Source organism: Equus caballus, chromosome 21, assembly GCF_041296265.1.
Source record: "Equus caballus isolate H_3958 breed thoroughbred chromosome 21, TB-T2T, whole genome shotgun sequence".
NCBI classification, from domain to species: Eukaryota; Metazoa; Chordata; class Mammalia; order Perissodactyla; family Equidae; genus Equus; species Equus caballus.
The window spans coordinates 47,652,564-47,671,530 of NC_091704.1; the positions used below are offsets into that span (position 1 = coordinate 47,652,564).

General features: G+C 38.5%; 1 protein-coding gene across 4 annotated transcripts in view; it reads right to left on the reverse strand.

The window, feature by feature from the left end:
• CDH6 (cadherin 6) overlaps positions 1–18,967 on the reverse strand; it is a 125,832-nt gene that overhangs the window by 32,944 nt on the left and 73,921 nt on the right. The window lies entirely within an intron of this gene.

The following is an 18,967-nucleotide window of genomic DNA, read 5'->3' on the forward strand; positions in this document are numbered from 1 at the left end:
CAAAGTTGATTTCCACAGTGTGGACTTCCTGTTGTTTCCTTTGATCCCCCTTTCCCATCTAAGCAGGGTATCTCATAGGTCTTCAGACAATCTAACCTTATTCACAAGTTTTCAAAAAAGTGCCTTTTATTGAGGAGAACTATTTTTAACCCCTAGTAATAAGTGTCAGCTACATACAGACAAGTTAGTTTTCCTGGGAAGGCTGCTCATCTTTACCTGATTTCAATTCCATCTAAATGGAGTAATGTGGGCCATGTTACAACAGTAACAGCAACAACAGTGACAGGTAAACCAGTTCTGTGTCCTCTTGATTAACACCGCATGAAATGCTCAGGGTAGCATCTACAAACACACTTGAAGATAGAATCTCAGGGCAAAAAGGGACTTTTAAAATCAACTAACCAGTCTTTCTTAAGAGTGTATCCCATGGAACATCACGTATACAAAATGATATTCCTGAGGAGAAAGAGTTCTGGGGCCCAATACATTTGGGAAGTACTTCAGATTCTGCCTCTTTCTTGGAGCTGCTCAGTGGCCATTAACATGTTAAAGGCCGTGTGCGTGCCTACAGTTCAAAACTGTACATGACTTTATTTCATCTAGCTTTCCTGAACTTTCTTGTATAAAGAATCCTTGTCGGGTGTGACCCATGTGGATATCCTCCATTATAGTTCTCCATTTCCACTGTGGGAAATGTGAGCTAATTGCATCTATCATTGTAGAGTCAAGACAACTGAGGCTCCAGCTTACATAGTGTTTCCAAAATCACACAGCGCATGTGAAACAGTCAGAATACTTTGCACTTGAGCCCAAGAAGAGGGCTGACGGATTATTTGGTGCGACCTCCACGTTTTTAGAGATAGGGAAACTGTGTCCAATGCCACACAGCTAATGCCACTTAATAGCAGAGTTTGAGGAAGAGAATGTTATTCATACAATTAGTAGCCTTGAAAGCAATTTGGCAGAAATTATGGAAGATAAATGAGAACGGGGAGGAAATTGCTTAGAAGTGAGACAAATGCAATAAGCAATGTAAAACAAGGGCTCACCCTGATTTGTGTAACATGATAGGCTAAGGAAATGTTGAAACCATGATTACACAGAAAGAGCCACTGGGGAAAGTTTAACTCTCCATCGTCAAGTTCTAATGACTGAAGAGTGCTTTTAAAAAGCTATTTCATTAAGTCATGAGTAACGAAACCAACGTCACTGCCCATCGGATCGGCTCCAAGGCAGCCATGGTTAGCAGCCTGTCACAGTGCATGAGGCACTGTGCCTGGAGTCCCAAGAATGGGCTGTGCTCATTCTATCTCACTCACCAAATAGAAGACTGTAGCTGAGTCAATTAACCTCCCTGCACTGGGATCCTTATCAGTAAAATGAGGATAATAGAGCTCCAGGACAAGGCTGTCAGAAAAATCTAATTAGGGACTATAGACAAATACTACATTAATTGCTACCTAAATGTGATAAAAGCACGATATGTGTTTTATAAATTATAAAGCATCTTCCAAATTTAAGATATTTGTTACTATTATTAGCCTTTAGTTCATTATAAGCCATAGTGTGGCTAACAAGTGGTGTAGGTCTGTGCCAGGGATCTGAACCCACAAATCAGGGCCATGGAAGTAGAACACACTGGACTTAACCACTATATTCCCAGGGCCAGTCCCCTTGTTTTGCTCTTATTTTGACTTTGAGAACTTTGTTTGGAGGACTTTGAAAGCCCAATTTACAAACACACAGTATCTCTAAGGTAAAATTTGTTATCAAAAGCCAGTATTCTTCTCCCGTGTGGCAACTGCTGTCTTTCCATGTAATTTATTATATTTTGCATTCCACTAGATTATAGACTCCCCTCGGCCGGTACTTTCATCACTTTCAATATGTAATTGTTGCACACTTAGTAGGTGAATACCACATCTGGTCACAAGATTTATTCAGGTAAAAGTAATCAGAAACTTATTTTTGGCTGTCAGGAGAGACCATTTCAATGACTTATAGAACAAACACCCAAGACGATATAAAAGGGCAGCGCAGATGCCACCTAAGAGCGCCAACAGGGATTGCTCTGCAGATCCCAATCTGATTTATCAATATTTGAACACTAGTGGGAAAATGCATCTCTTCACTCAGGCATTGTCTGATAATAAAACAATTTAACCTCATCCCTCTGGTAGTGCAGTGTCTGTGCTGATGGAGTGCACAGAGCAGAACCCTCCAGAAGCCTTTGTGTGACATTCATTCCCCACTCTCCTCCCCTTCCGTTGAATTCCCCTGGGGCCAGTTCTTTTCCCTTTCCTTGGGGAAAAGAGGAAACAGAAGACATCAGTGCTGGGGAAAGCACTGGTGACAACCAGACATTAGGGGTTTATTGAGCACTTAGATTTTAATTGGATTTTTTCTTTTGTGATGTCATTCATCATGGCCACTGTAAAAGACAGACGTTAAACAACAACAAATAAAAGGTTGTAGGCTGCCCGAGGCATGTTTTTACTAATTTCAGTTTAATGTGGCTGTTCCATTAAGTTTAATCATCTGGTTCTCTTTTAATGATTCACCATCAAGTAAAAATTATCCGCTTCCCTCAGAAAGTCACATGTCATCTGGGGCTGGCAGGACTTTTTACCACTGTACCTGAGCATTTTGTTCCAGAAGGAGCCCTTGGTCTTTGTTTTTCTGTTGATTGATTACTTTTTTTTAAATTCTGCCCCTTGACAAATACATACAAGGATTTGGGGTTGTAGACATTGTCCCGTGGAGGGTGTCACCAAAGCAGGGTCAGCATCTTTTTATGCCAACTCCCAACTTGATCTTGACTCAAATTCAAAGGTGTAACACTAATCATACAGGTTTTTAGTAGTTTATGAAGCGAGCTGGTGCTGTCCCATTCCTCCCATGACATATGTGTCACTGCGTCACATGGAGGTCAGTAACCAAACTGAATCTTCTAAGTGCATGTGTGGTTGAGACAGAAAACAGAATCTAAACAAAAGCTTACCTATGTGGTACATGGGGAAGTACCTACAACAGCCTAAAGGGGCTTAAGGAAGGAATTACGTGATTTTTTGCTGAAATAAAAAATTGGATTATGACTGGCATGCTTGCAGAATATAGTGCAAATGTAATCTGGCCCTTTAAGAAATGTAATGATTTCCAATCTGAGATGTCATAGGACAATTAGAGAACAGCTGTGGTAAAAAGATGTTGTCTATCCAGGTAGAGAAACTGGGGTTACAGCAGAAAGAACACCTTTGTGCCAAATAGATTGAGTATTATTTTATTTTTTTTTTTGAGGAAGATCAGCCCTAAGCTAACTACCGCCAATCCTCCTCTTTTTGCTGAGGAAGACTGCCCCTGAGCTAACATCCGTGCCCATCTTCCTCTACTTTATATGCGGGACGCCTACGACAGCATGGCTTTTGCCAAGCGGTGCCATGTCCGCACCCAGGATCTGAACTGGCGAACCCCGGGCCACCGAGAAGCGGAACGTGCGAATTTAACTGCTGCACCACCCGGCCGGCCGGCCCTGAATATTATTATAAATTAGTAAAGTAAATCTACGATCAAGTTAGGACAAATTAAGGCTTAACTGAATTCAATATATATATGTATATGTATAGATGTATGTATGTCTACATACGTCTCTCTACACAATGCACGTCCACATGATGCTGATAAGTATACTTAGTGTTGTGAAGGGTGTGAAGAGCTTGCTGGTAGAGTTTATGTCAGGAAGACATTCAACCTTGCTTGTACATGGGAGGGATTAAGAATAGATTCTGTTTTAGAGATCATAGGTTTGGGTGAATAAAAATATCTTTTAATAAAATTTTATATTACATATTTTAATATGCTGTATTTGCATGTTAATGATTTAGTATGAGTTAACTAATTTATAGCTGATGATTATTTTACAAATTAAAGTGCTGATGGCAGCATATTATTTGTCGCAGGCTGCTGGAACTAGTGAGACACACAAATTCTCAGGCCCCATCTACCTCCAGAATCAGAAACTCAAGGGGTGAGTGATGCCCAGCCATCTGTGTTTGAAGAAGCCCTCCAGGTAATTCTGATGCATGCTCGAGTTTGAGAACCACTGTCTTACCTAGTACAATCATAATGGTTACAAGCATGGTCTTGGGCAGGGAAAGAAATGGGTATAAATTCATGCTCTGTAGTAGTCGTATAACCTTGGGGAACTTAGTTAATTTCTCCAAGACTTAGTTTCCTCATCTACGTGATAACAATAACAATGATACTTAATTTACAGGTAGGTTGCTCTGAAAATTAATAAAATAATGTATGTAAAATGCTTAACAGAAGGCCTGGCTTAGAGATATGCTTCAATAAACTGTTCGTGCATCATAAACAGGAAGTATTCAGAATGCGGAAAGATTTGGGTCTGAATTGTGACTTTCCTATTAATCAATTAAATTAATGAAATTGTCTTAGCTTTTATTTTGTCATCTATAAGACAGAACTCAGAATAATTAATCTGTCTTGCCAGGTACTCCTCCTCTACTGGTCCCTTAAATGTTGGTATCCTTTTGGCCTATGTTTCAGGTCCTTGTTTTTCCTCATTTCACACACTCTCCCCAGATGAGATTATCTATCTATTTTCATGGATTCAACTAATATTAATGTGCCATTAGTGTCCAAATCTCTATATAACCCCAGGACAGACCATTTTTTGAGATCCAGAGCCAAGGATACAATTGATTCTCAGGCAAGTCTCTTAGACAAATTACCCTTGGTACTTCCCAGTTGAGCTCACTACCTTCTCTCCAAAATCTGCTCCTTCTCTTGTATGTTCCATCTCTGCAAAGGAGACCAGAGTCATCCTACACCCTCCCCTCTGCCTCCATCCTCACATCATTAAGCCACCAACTCCTGCCGATTCTATCTCTTACCCATATCTTAACTTACCTACTTGTCTCCATTTCCACTGGTGCCACTCTGGTCCAGCCACCACCATTTCTCATTAGTCTATTGCAGTGAGGCCCTCCTAACACACACTCAGTCTTGCTTCCTTCAATCTATTTTCCTTTTTGTAACTAGACCAACTTGTTTGTAAACAACACCACCAACTCTGAAGATGTCACCTCTGTTCTAATTAAATCCTTCAGTGTTTTCTCTTTACTCTTGGGATAAAGCCCTCCTGCTCACTCCTTAACGTGGCCTCCAAAGTCCCCCACAGTTTCTGCCACTCTCTCCCTCTCTCTTTTTTTTTTCTGTGAGGAAGATTGGCCCTGAGCTAACATCTGTTGCCAATCCTTCCTCTTCTTGCTTGAAGAAGATTGTCATTGAGCTAACATCTGTGCCCATCTTCCTCTATTTTTTTTTTGGATGTGGGATGCTGCCACAGCATAGCTTGATGAATGGTGCATAAGTCTGCGCCTGAGATCCAAGTCTGCAAACACCGGGCCACTGAAGCAGAGCATGCCAACTTAACCACTACACCATGGCGCTGGTTCCCTGCTGCTCTCTTTAGCCTCATCAACCACCATTCTCTCCTTGTTTTAGCGTACTTATTGAGGTTTCTTGAAGATACATTAGTCTCATTCATATCTGGGCCTCCTGCATGTGGTCTCCATGGCATAAAGTCCTTCTGAACATCACCTGGTTAATCCAACTCATATACCAGGGCTTCATCATCTTTCTTTTTTTTAAGGAAGATTAGCCCTGAGCTAACATCTGCCACCAATCCTCCTCTTTTTGCTGAGGAAGACTGACGCTGAGCTAACATCTGTGCCCATCTTCCTCTACTTTATATGTGGGATGCCTGTCACAGGATAGCTTGCCAAGTGATGCCATGTCTGCACCCGGGATCTGAACTGGGGAACCCCGGGCTGCCGAAGCAGCATGTGCGAACTTAACTGCTGGGCCACCGGGCCGGCCCAGGTATTCATAATCTTTATCTCCTCAGGGAAGCCTTCCCTAAGCTGCTAGTATAAGTTATACTCCCCTGATGTACACAATTTATCCCTCACTTAGTCATCAGCACATTCTCTTGTTTCGATGACTTGTTTTACACCTGTTTTCCTGTTTCAATCAGCAAACAGCTAGATTGCAAGTTTCATGAAGGAAGGCACCAAACCTGTCTGGTTCACTTCTGTATTCTCAGCACCCAATATACTGGCACATTATAGATCTTCAGTAATTAATGATTACAAAGAATGAATGAACGAACGTAAAGATAAAATTGGATATGACATCAATAATAAGTGAAAATTCCTGGTACATAGAAGGCAATCAATAAATCTTAGTGTCCCCCATCCCCCTTCTTGCTTTAGGGTAACTCTCTGTATCAAGAAAATACGTTCACAAAGTTGCTGGATAAATGAGCAATTACATAGTCTAATCTGAAGGAAGAATTCAAGTTATTGCCTCAGGTCTAAAAAAACCTTTTTAAATAACCAATTAAACATCAATACAATAATAAAGCCAACTTGGATTGGATTTGTTGAAAAGAACTGACAAGTTATAAGTATGTTGAGTACATTGACCATTACAAGTACTGGGTGCTGGGGCAGAAGTCACCTGTTAAGGATGAAGAAGCTTAAAGATGTAACCTAACCATATGTCACGTATCATCCTATTGCAGAAACTAATGGATAATGAATGAAAAACACTCCATTTTATGGACACATTGTTCCATAATAAAAATAATTTAACTGTCAACGAAGACCATTTTAAAACACTTACTGGCCTGAAGAGCTGCATAATGCAATGTCTAAAAAACATCTAAGACCTGCCTTGTACAAACTTGCAATTTAAGCTTGGAAATACGGACTCACATGTAAAAGATACAAATTAAAGGAGAAATCAGACACTTGAGTACTCTTATTAAGTATTAGAAATAACAAGGTAAGTGAGAAAGTGGAGAACAGCATAGAAGGAAGTGGTAAATTGGACAAAGTGGAGTCAGGGAATGTGTTAGCTCTTGGATGGTTTAGGAAGACTTCTTGGAGAAGTTTAGATCACTGATGGGAGAAAAATGACTTAGCAACCAGTATGAGCAAGTGGCATGGTTTCAAGGCTCAGTGTGATGGAAAATCAGAGGAGGCCTTGAGTGTGCACCTGGGGTAATAAAAGCAAGAAAGTCAGCTAAAATAGAAACACTCCTTCCCTTACGTTGCAGGGTCACATATTTTTTCACACCGCACTCAGATGTGCAAGGGAAGATGCAGCTTCCTTAATTTTTTTTTATAGCTTATTCCTCAAGCTCTAATCTCATTGAGTATTAACAGCTCGATATTAGGTTGACTATTGTGTCAATAATTTAGTGCAATCCAATAATGTCTGCCTGATGCAATAATACAGTCTCTTTAGATAACTCTTTCAAGTCAATCCCAGTCTTTCTGGTGTCTGCTTTCTCCCCTTCCCTCTTATCCAGTCTAACATGAGATCTGGGTGCGTGAAAAAGAAAGACCCATATGGCCCAAATCAGAGGGAAATTCGGGGGCTTTTGGAGCCAAGGGCAGTCCTAGTACTGCCCTCTGGCCCGCTGGTCTCTTGACATTCTCTCTCATCCATTACTTTCCTCAGTGTCTTCTGTGGTTTTGGCAGATAGAATCGTGATCTCAGCTTTCCAAGGTCCAAGGTGACTATTTCCATCCTGCCTCCCCCATTGTCATCACATACGCCCTGATGTCTGGCTGTGACTCCTCTATTGCCTTTCGTACATGTGGTCCTAGTCAGACTTGCTTTCTTCTTGGTAGGTATTGTGTATGGGATCATCTATCCTTTTCTTGCCCTGGAGAAGCCTGAGAAGGCTCCTGGGAGCTTAAAAGGGCTTCTCTCTCACTACATGATTGCCCCAAAGGGAAGTGGGCAAAAACCACTCAGCTTTCACCACAGACTTTACCCACAAACCTGCCACTGTTTCCCACTGGGACTTCAGATACACTGTCTCAGGGCAGTAGAAATGATCAGATACATACAGGGCTGTGCATTTGTGTGTTTAATAGCTGGAAATGTGAAATCCCTCCCTTGGGTTCAGTAATAGCCCACGACATGAGTTTTGGTTGGAGGAAGAGCCAATTCCCACTATAAAATCTAAGAAGATAACTGGGGTGGAATCATGACCTGCAGCCCAGAGTCTGGCACCAATAATTTTCAATGACTACATTTGTAAATGGGATTTGTGAGTTTTATTCTAGTTGGCCAGGCCCATCTCTTCATATGTTAAATGGGCTCTAAAAGAACCTAGAAAAATCTCTTTTTTTCTGACAAAACCTAGGACCAGGCTGCCTCCATGTCCCATGTTCTTTTTCTATTACACCATGTTGCCTCTTATAATGACCTAAAAATTATATTCTTCTGTACAATATAAATAATTTGATTAATTTTTATAATATAAATATTTTATCTTTAAAATATTTTCTTTTATGATTCATCATTTGGCAATTAGTCTGGCTAGGATTTGGGAAAATCGTAATAGCAGATATTTATTTAGCCTGTATTATGGGCTAGGAAATCTGCTGAATTCATTACATAGACTATACAATTTGTTAGCCATCCTGATCCTCTTCCTATCCCCTCTTAATTGATGAGGAAACCAAGGCAAGGTAAGAGTTAAGTAACTTCTCAGCATCATACAACCAACAGGAACAGGATTTGAGTTCAGGCAGTCTGATACCCTATTCCATAAACCACAACACAAATATTTTCTCTGGATTTTTACATTCAGTTCTATGAATGTTCATTAAAGGCTCACTCTGTATGCAACAATGTTTTAAGTGCTGAATTACAAAGATCTATCTAATTCAGGAATTTTTGGACCTCTGCACTATTGACATTATGTCTGGGTAACTCTTTGTTACCACAGGATAATGGGACCTGTCCTGTACATTATAGGATGTTTAGCAGCATCCCTGGCCCCTACCCACTAGATACCTGTAGCACTTTTCAAGTTATGACAACCAAAAATATCTCCAGACATTGCATTATCTATCTACTGTCTATCTATCTATCTATCTATCATCTATCTATCTACCTATCATCCATCTATCTATCTATCTAATCTATTTTTCTATCCTTCCATCTTTTCCTCATTGTGTGCCTTGTAACTTTTAAAAAACATTCAAATGATACCATAAAGTGTTCTGCATTTGCAGAGATTCCACATGACCCCACTCAGTTCAGTCTTTTATCTTTTGTTAGATTTAATAACCACTGAAACAGACCTTGTGTTATGTGGAGGAGAATTTTTGACAAAGTGCTAAAAGCGAAAGAATTTTAAACCTAAACTCAGGAGAAATTTATTAATTCTCTTGACATTTACTTTTCTACACTCAATACCTTGAATTTAATGTCAAAAGTACCAGAATAGCTATTAAATGAACAAAACTTTGGTGCTATAATAGTTGTGGTAGGCAGAATAATAGCTCTCCCAAAGATGTCCACGTCCTAATTCCAGGAACCAGTGCTTATGTTACCTTACTTGGAAAAAAGGACTGTACAGATGTGATTAAGAGAAAGATTTTGAGATAGGAAGATTATCCTGGATTATCCAGGTGAGCCCAATGTAATCACCAGGGTCCTTAGGGAAAGAGGTAGGGGAGAGTGGGAAGCAGAGAAGGAAATGTGATGATGGAGCCAAGGTCAGAGAGAGGGAGAATGTGTGTGTGTGTATGTATGCGTGTGTGTGTGTGAGAGAGAGAGAGAGTTGAAGATGCTATGCTGCTGACTTTGAAGATGGAGGAAGAGACCATGAACCAAGGAATGCAGGCAGCCTCTAGAAGCACAAAAAGGCAAGGAAATGGATCCTCTCCTACAGCCTTCAGAAGGACACTTTGCAGACACCTTCATTTTAGCCCAGTGAAACCTATTGCAGACTTCTGACTTCAAGAACTGTAAGATAATAAATCTGTACTGTTTTAAGCTGCCATGTTTGTGGTAATTTGTTACAGCGGGAGTAGGAAACTAAGACAGTAGTTCCTTATCTTTGGAACTCAAGGTGAGCTGAAACTGTCTGTGGTCCTTCAAGAATCCCAGCAAGAGGGAAGAAAACTAACCCTTGGTGAGCGCTTACTAAGTGTCAGGTACTACAAGAATGCTTCGCGTGTTACATCAATTAATTCTCACAAAGACTCTAGGAGCTAACCTTTATTTTCTCCATTTCTTTTGAGAAACTGAAGTCAGAGAGGTTAAGTAACTTACCCAAAGTTAAGGGCAGAGACAGGAAGGATACCAAGACCTGCCTGACTCCAAAGTCTGTGCTCGTTCACACTAGAGGATACTGCCGAACAACACTCCCCACGATGATTATAAATGTTTCTGGATTCGTTGTATTTATTACATTAGACCACAGGCTAAGTTACTCGTAAATTCTATTGGCACAAATGATGCAAACTATAATAGATGTTATTGTTCATTTGGGATTTATCAATTAAACAAATGCCTTTTGGTTTATTCACTGCATGAAGTTACTTCCCCAAAAAGGCATTGTTTACTGCCTTTTGCTTGGCTCTAGAAGTCCAAGGTCTTTGGCAGACTGTGACATTAGTCTCAGCTCCTGCTTAGTTTAACATTTTCATTTTCAAAAAGCCAGTGGTAAATCAAGCTGAGAGCCAGATACCCAGTCAAAAATTGATTTAGTAAGGTGTTGTAACTCACCAGCTACAATCCTACATTTTTGCCTTACAGCATCATCTTTCCAGCAATAGCCAAATCTAAGGGCATACGCACACACATGCGTCCCATGCCCCTCGCTCTTTCTCTCCCTTTCTCTCTGACACATTCACTTTGAAAGAAAATATTAATAGATAAATGCAGACATTTAAGGCATGATGACTCAAATGGCAGAAATTTAAAAATTATATTCCTCACTAGCTAATGGACTTTTCCCAAAATGTGTTTTTCTTCGAAGGTAATATTCTTATGTTGACTCTTACTTAGGATCTAAAACGTTAAAGCTATAAGTTTATAAAACAATTAGTTTGCTTGGGGGAGAGACTATTTCTTGCTCAGATTCATAACTCTCAAGCATCCTGCCTGTGCTTAATGAGTGATGATTAAATTGAATTCTGTAACCTACTCATACGATCAAGGTGAGCGATTCTGGGAGATTATGAGCTTATTTATTAGTTTTTCTTGCTTGGAAACCAGTTTATAAATTCTTAAATGACTTGAACAGCTCCCTGTTGAACTACCTGTGGAACAATCAATGAACAGAAATATGTGCTATCTGACTGGCCACCCTGGGGAAAGTCTCCTCATGGTGATGTTAGTACCATGAACCTGAGTGCTCTTCTCACAGAGCTCCAGCTTGTCAGCATTGATGCTATTGTTTCATTTGCCCACCAAGCTGAAATACTCTCTGCTACTTTAGTATCTTAATAATGTGGTATCAGGGAGGAGTATTAGACTTAATCATTCCAGCCCCGGCTTCAGCACTTTGCTGGCAATGGCAACGGGGTCTCTTAACCCCTCTCACTCCAAAGGATTTAATCCTGCTCCACTGGAAGAGCGCTTATGCGGATCACTCGAAGAGCGCTTGTACGCCTGACAGCACTTCATAAACTGTAAACCCTGATCAAATGTGAGAAAATATTATCACGGCTCAAACTCTGCTAAAAACCAGTCTTGAATGCCTCTTCACCTGCCAGGGGATGATTTCTCTTATGTTTTCTCTTTTGTCTCTCCCCATCCCACATGCTCTCCTTCTTTAGAAGCTACTTGACGGTTTGCATTGCAGTAAAGATTCTGACTACCATGTTACGATTTTAAAACTCTAGAGAGTGATGTGTAGACTGCTGAAAAGGAGATAAAATTGAATAAAGTACTGCCACTCAGGTTTGCCCAAGTCACTTAATTTTTTGACTTGATTTTGAAAACGTTTTTCCCATTAAGAGGCAAGTGGATTGGTAATCACCAAGGTCGTAGGTTTAAACAAAGGTAAATAGCTCTTCCCTTTTATTCCTTTTATGTAATACACATAGATGGGAGGATAGATAGAACATTCAAGATACAAATAGGATAAGAAAGTAATTTCTTATAGTCCATTCTGCTTTACTTGATTTCTAGAGGGGAAATTTGCTTTCTGGAGGGTATTTACCCTCAATGGAAAAAACAAAAAGAAGCCTTAGGCTATAGATTAATAAGGAAATGAGCCAGGTTGCCAGGCTTCACAATTTGTGGAAAAAAAAATGCTAAAGTTTTGCATAACTGTATTTTAAAGCAGAATTTTCTTTGCTTCTCCTCTTTCATGTTTCTCTTCTGAGTTGTACTCATAATAAAAATAGTAGAAAGAGTTAAGATGAGATTTTTCCAGAAAGGATTATTTTTCTTGCAAGAGCTCAAAATATGTTGATTAGAAGAGTATACAGTTGGTAAAAAAAAGAATTAGCCATTATACAGAATTTTTCTCTCCCTGTATTATCACATTTTTCTCTATAGTTAATTTCCTTTGTGAAACATTGCAATCAACATTCTCAGGTGTTAAATGATTTCTCTTTTGCTGAGCACTTGAATTGTCTGCACAATGTATCTTCTTAAGAATTTTAAGAAAAAAAAAACATTTGTTTTCTATTGGTCAGCTCTGTCTTTTTGTCATTTTGTTTCAAACTTTCTTCTACTGAGACCCTAAACAATGTCTGGTTTTCATTTTTAAATGTCTTAAAGGACTTTTAAAGGAACGAACTTTTATGATATGATGTTATTTGCTATATATTTTCTTTTTATCTTTCTTGTTAGTTGACGCACATACAGTTGTGTTGTCTTTAGTTTCTCTGGTTTGCACTAAGGAAGGCTGAATTTTCTCCTATTGTATCATAAAATATTTGTGTCATTTTGATGTGAAATTTCCAGAGGTAGTTTCCATGGGAAGACTTTCATAATAAATTTGGTTTATATGTTTACTATCTAATATATCCTTGGACTTTAAAGACTGGGTTTCAAGTTGTCAATCCAATGACGCAAAACACTATTAATGATAAACATATCAAACCATCCACATCAATAAATTGGGAGGCTATTTTTAGATAAGATGGCAGCTTTTTATCTTTTGTGGTCATTGTGCAAAATTGGTGGTGGGCATTTTTAAGGATACAAAGATGATTTAGGGTCTTGCAGAGTTTACAAAGAAATAAGTATTTGAAGGTTTAAATTCAATATCTAAAGTATTAATTGAAAGAGCAGCCCTGAGATGCAATATAAAACACTGCTTAATACATTGAAGGTCAAAGTTCAGCCTTAAACAAGGAATTAATTGTTTTTCTCTTAAACAGGAGAAGCATTCAGGGTAATTAAATAATTAAATCAAGAGTAATTTCCCCACAGTAAAGCTTTGGTTCAAAAATATAAGGAGATCATGATATTAATTCCAACTTAACAACCTAACTATGATAATTCCAACTTAAAACATTAGTATACCCTAAGTGCAATAGTCATTTTTTGAATTGTTGGATGCATTAAAGTTTTTATTGAAAAAATAACAAGACCTAACCAGAGTTTTAACATTTCACAACAATTTAAATAATATAAACTCCAAATTGTGGTGTAAAGTGATGATGTTTTAAAATGCAATGATAGATAGCCTTAATAGGAGGATCTATAAAAGTTTACATGATCATCAAATAACGAGAAGTGTAGTGTGCATTTTATTTTTCGTTTGGTTGGGGTAATAAAGAAAACTTCCTATTTTTTTGTTTTGTTTTACTTTTTTGGTGAGGAAGATTTGCCCTGAGCTAACACCTGTGCCAGTCTTCCTCTATTTTGTATGTGGGATGCCGCTACAGTGTGGCTTGATGAGCCGTGTGTAGGTTTGTGCCCAGGATTCAAACCTGCGAACCCCAGGCTGCTGAAGCAGAGTGTGCGAACTTAACCACTAGAAAACTTCCTATTTTTATATATACTTGCCCCTCTGACTTGGTGCTGATGAGTTGTATTTGAAGCTGCCTTAGCTGCTTTGACGCCGTCTCTGGCCCATGATACTTGACTTCACAGGAGATGGAACATGAGCGGAATCATCCCCTGCTTCTTCCTTCTCTTCACCTTTCCTGTTTTGAAGGCCTTGATAGCAGGCTCCTTCTCTCCTTATACTGGTCTTCACTTAGTACTTTTGGGACCCAGGGCAGGCCATGCTAAAATATCCCACAATAGCATATTGATTATTTTAATTAAAGTGACTTGAGAAGCAAAAAGGGCATTCTGACCCTCCTGTCTCTGTTCCCCTGAAAGCAAGAAATAATCTCCCATGAGAAGGTGCTCTCCCTGCATCCTGATCCCCAGAGCTGGAGGACTCAGGGCTGAGAAGCCTGCACAAACCAACCTTGCTAATTTACCACCTCAAGCCTAAACTCTGCTTAAATCCCTCACTAATTACATACTTCAAACCTAAGTTTCCTTGTCTTGTCAATTCTTTGAAATTTATTGTTTCTTCGTGTAAAAGATAACATATACTGCCTGCTTTGTTCACTCTCTGAGAATCATTTCTTTATGATCTCCAATACATATGTGTTAAACTGGGGTTTTCTCCTGTTAATCTGGTCTTGTGTCAATTTTATTATTAGTCCATCCATAAGAACACAAGAAGGAAAGAAGGGGATTTTCCCCCCACCCCAACAGTCCCTTACGAGTGAGCGTGATATGCCAGGCCTTGTTCTGAACTCTTTCTGTGTATTAGTTTATTTAGGCTTCACCTCAGTAACTTGATTACTCCCCTCGTTTAACAGTTGAAGAAATGGGAGACAGAGAGAGTTTAAATAATGTGCCCAACATTACCTAGGTAGTCACAGTGCAGCTGGGGCTCAAATATAGGTAGGCTGCCTATGCTGTTAACTTTACATTCTCTAGTGAATAATTATTGAATGAATAAAAAACATTTTTTCTCCATATCTATTCAAAATGCCATAGCCAAGATAACTTCTTCAATTGCTTTCTTAACTCCAATCTCCGTTCCCTCTAGTCAGCGTTAAATCCCGCATCCAGAGTGATATTTCAAGCTTTTTGTTGTTTCTCCATTACTGCCCTTAGCACTTCTGAAACACACCAATTCACCTAAAATATTTATTCCTCTATTTCACACATGTATACATTTTAATCTTTTAAAATGCCTCTCTTTTCTTGTGCATACCTATTCTCTGTGAATAAAAAACTAGAAGAAACTATAAATATTTACCCTGTGAAGTATTTTTGCATGCTGCTTCTCTTTTTATTCCAGGTTGCATAATTTCAAATTTGATTCCTTACACTGACCTTTGAGAATAGATGTTACTTTACTTATCTGTCAATAAGGGCTATAAGGAAAAATCTCTTTCTTATTCTATTATGAGAAATTCTGTACGTTCTTTCAACCTCTTCTTCAATTCCAGATGGAAAGATAGATTTGCAAAGAATACTGATATATTTAGCATGCTCATGAGGATTATGTTATATTATGTCATCTTAATAAGTGACAACATGAAAGCTTGTAGGAAGGTAGCGTTTGCTACCAGCAGCCTACATCTACACAAAAAGAGATGCCTCTTTGAGGTTCCAGTGACACATGAGCATCTAAATATAATCCTTAAATTTGGTGATGGTTATTAAAGGCAGGACTCCTACCAAAAATCTGTTTATTTTTGGTAAAAGAGGATAGAGCATAAGGAAGACATCTTTTAATTTTGACCAGAGAGGTAGGGCTCTCTAAAAGTTAACATACAATTCTGGTTACAGTATATTCTTGGCTTCTCATATTTAAAATAATTTGTTAACTCTGTCATTCATATCCGTGGAAGTGAAAAAATCAGTGGTCTAAGAATCTTTACCAATATGTCAGACATATTTATCTGATTTTTTGAAATAAAAGGATAATTAGGAATTTTGATTTGAAAAGAAATGAAAACCAGCATGTTGGCATTTTGCATATTTATATTCCCATCTGCTATGGTGGACCCAAAATATGACAAAAAATGAAGACCTTTGGTACAAATCAAGTATTTATATGGTTTAATAATATGGTTAAATAGTAATAATAATATGGTTTAATAATAGTACAAACAAGCTAAAGTAATCAGTAAAGAAACACTCAACAATGTCTATAGGATAGATTTGGGGGATTTGTTATGAGCATGTAGAGTCTCTATAACCTTCCAACTCTAGAAGCTCTGACTTGTGGAGCAAGGAGGTAAAGTAGCTCAGTGGGAACAGAAAGGATCTGAACCCTTAACTCTCTTTTATTCACCTTGATCCCTGCATTTTGTTCAACAAATTGAATTACAAGCAAGAGGATGTAGGATTCCACAGGCATAATGATGTGGAAGTTGGAAGATTCAGGATTTGAGTCCTTGTTTGGCTTTCTATATTTTACTCTGCTTGTATGATCCAGGCAGTTGAACATTGCCTTTGGGTTTATGACCAACGTCAGACATTCTAACTATTCTGCTCTCCACATGAGTGACTGCGCATAGAGGGAAGTGTAAGACTCAGAATTGCTGTTACACAGGACATTTGCTTAGCATCAAATAGAAAACTGAAGCTTTTGTCATTAAGAAAGTGAAATCAGTTGGCTGACAGTGGAAAAAGAATGAAGATTACTGCTGATATTGGCCATTGGGAAGTTACTTATTGAAACATTTTTAGAAGTCCATTCAATGAGCGAGTGAATGCATGTGCTCTTCAATACACTAACCAGCTGAAATATAGAAATGTTAAATGGCTGAGCATTAAATTTAAATGATGAAGAAGAAAGATGTGCCCAAGGCACTTGTCCTAACTCAGGGAGAAAAGATTATTGCGGGTCATTGAACCAGAGCAGAAGTTTAGAGAAGGTTATCGAGGGAAATAAAAAGGAAAGACACTTTTTCATCATGACCAAAAAGGCCACTAATTGCATATGTAATTTTAAAATGCTCACATGTAACTATTTTGAATATCACTGATGTATTCTGGAAATTAAAATCAAGAAAAAGTAAAAGGAACTTGCAAAATAACAGTAGTGCAAACATATTTGTGTAGCTCTCTAAAAGTAGTCTTTTTTTAAAAGAAATTCTTTTTCTCTCTATCCTCAAGTTTGATAAAGCAGGTTCTCAGTAGGTATTTGTGGTTTGGAGTTGAATGCAATCATTGAGTGACAAAGCATGTTTTGCAATTATTTTTTCATTTATGCCTAGCAATGGCTCTGCGAGGCAGTGGGCATACAGGGGAGGGAATGTAACTGAGCAGTGATGAGGTCAGACAGAGGTCAACTGCCAAGTTCCAATAGTGTGAGACCTTGGGCTAAAATACTAGACTGCTCCGAGCCTTAGTTTACTCATCTGTAAAACAGGGATATAAATAATCTCTGGGCCTCAAGCCTGCTGTGCGGAGCCAGTGAGATAACACACCTGAAGCACTTTGAGTGTCTGGAATAAAGAAACGCTCAGTAAATGTTAGCCATGATGATGCTTTAATCTGATACGGCTGTTTGAAGCGAAAGTGGTTAAATGACATCTCTGAATCACCCATCAAATTAGTGCCAGGAGATTTCAATACTTAAGCTTATGCTCTTTTCAGGAAAAAAAAAAATTAAAGAAATATAAGAAAGCAATATTTTATCAACAGCATCTTTTAAATGACCTTTCAGAATGAATAAAATATTGCTTCATGTTTACTGATTTTGGATGATCACGTAATTATAGGAACAAATAATTGTTCATCCCTAATTTTAAAGGTGTATATGGCTGACAACTTTTATTTTTATGGGCCTTTAAAATGTTACTGTCTAATTATCTTGAGAACAGTGGCTTCGTTGAATTGGGTAGACATTAATTTTAAAGACTCAAGAGAAAGGCATATTAGGAAGATCTGTACGTTAGAGCTTCAAATAGAACCACAATTTTCATGATATTGAAAAAAGCACAGCATATAAATTTTTGGGAAAGCTCCCTCAAAGAAAAACGATCACCAACTTCCAAAAAGCTAACATCAGAAAATATGCAGTTTATCAAATTCCATTAAAATAGTATGCTGGTATGGTACTAAAAATAGAAGCATCTCAAATGGTTCTGTTGGAGATTATTTTTATGTATACATTCTGTGGAAGGAGAAGATAAAGAACAGTGAAGGATAAAATGGAGGAGACAAGGAAATTAAGCATTGCTGTGCACTGTTTAATGGTAATATGCAAGTCTTTTGCCTAAACTTTTGCATGGTTCTGAGATTTAAAATATATTCATTTTTGTATTAATGAATGCCCACCTCATCAAAATCTAATCTCTATATCTACCTATGTTCTTTTCTTGTTGAACTTCATCTTAGACTATATACCAAGCATCATCAAGGAATTGCTGCATGATGTAAAGCTGGCAGGAGGGGCGTGGGGTTTTCTGAAAAGGAGGAATTACAATGCTTGCCTCTTATTTTTCTATTAAGTTTACATAAGCCAAAGGTAACTTAAGTGGATTTTGTATAAAATCAAATACTCTTCCCTTTAGCCTTTGAGGAGAAAATATGCACCTCTTTCTGTTTTCTGTACTGGCATGATGGACACTTCCACTATGTGGATTGTTCCGTCTCGAAATCTCTGACTTTAAACCTCCTGCTTTCTCTTCTTTGGCTTCCGCATCCAGTTAACTGGGAAGTCCTGGTCATTCTCCCTCTGCAGTTAGAGCTCACCCTTGCTCTTCCTTCAAGATGTGCTTCCGACATCATCACCTCCTTTAGGAAGCTCTGCTGAATGCCCAAGCCCACTCGGCCCCTCTCCTTTCTATTTCCATAATTCTTTGTGGATACCCATTTTATCAGTGAGCTTGCCAACTTTTGTTACGATTATTGCCAACAAAATTCTCCTAAGGCAGTGGTTCTCAAATTTCGCCACATATTAGAATCACAAATACTTTATTAAAAACCAACTAAATCAGAATCTCTGGAGAGGTGAGACGCAGGCCAAGGTATTGTTAAAAGCAGCACTTCTCAAATTTTAACGTGCATACAGTTCACCTGGGGATTTTGTTGAACTACAGATTCAAATTCAATACATCTCAGGTGAGGCGCAAGAGTC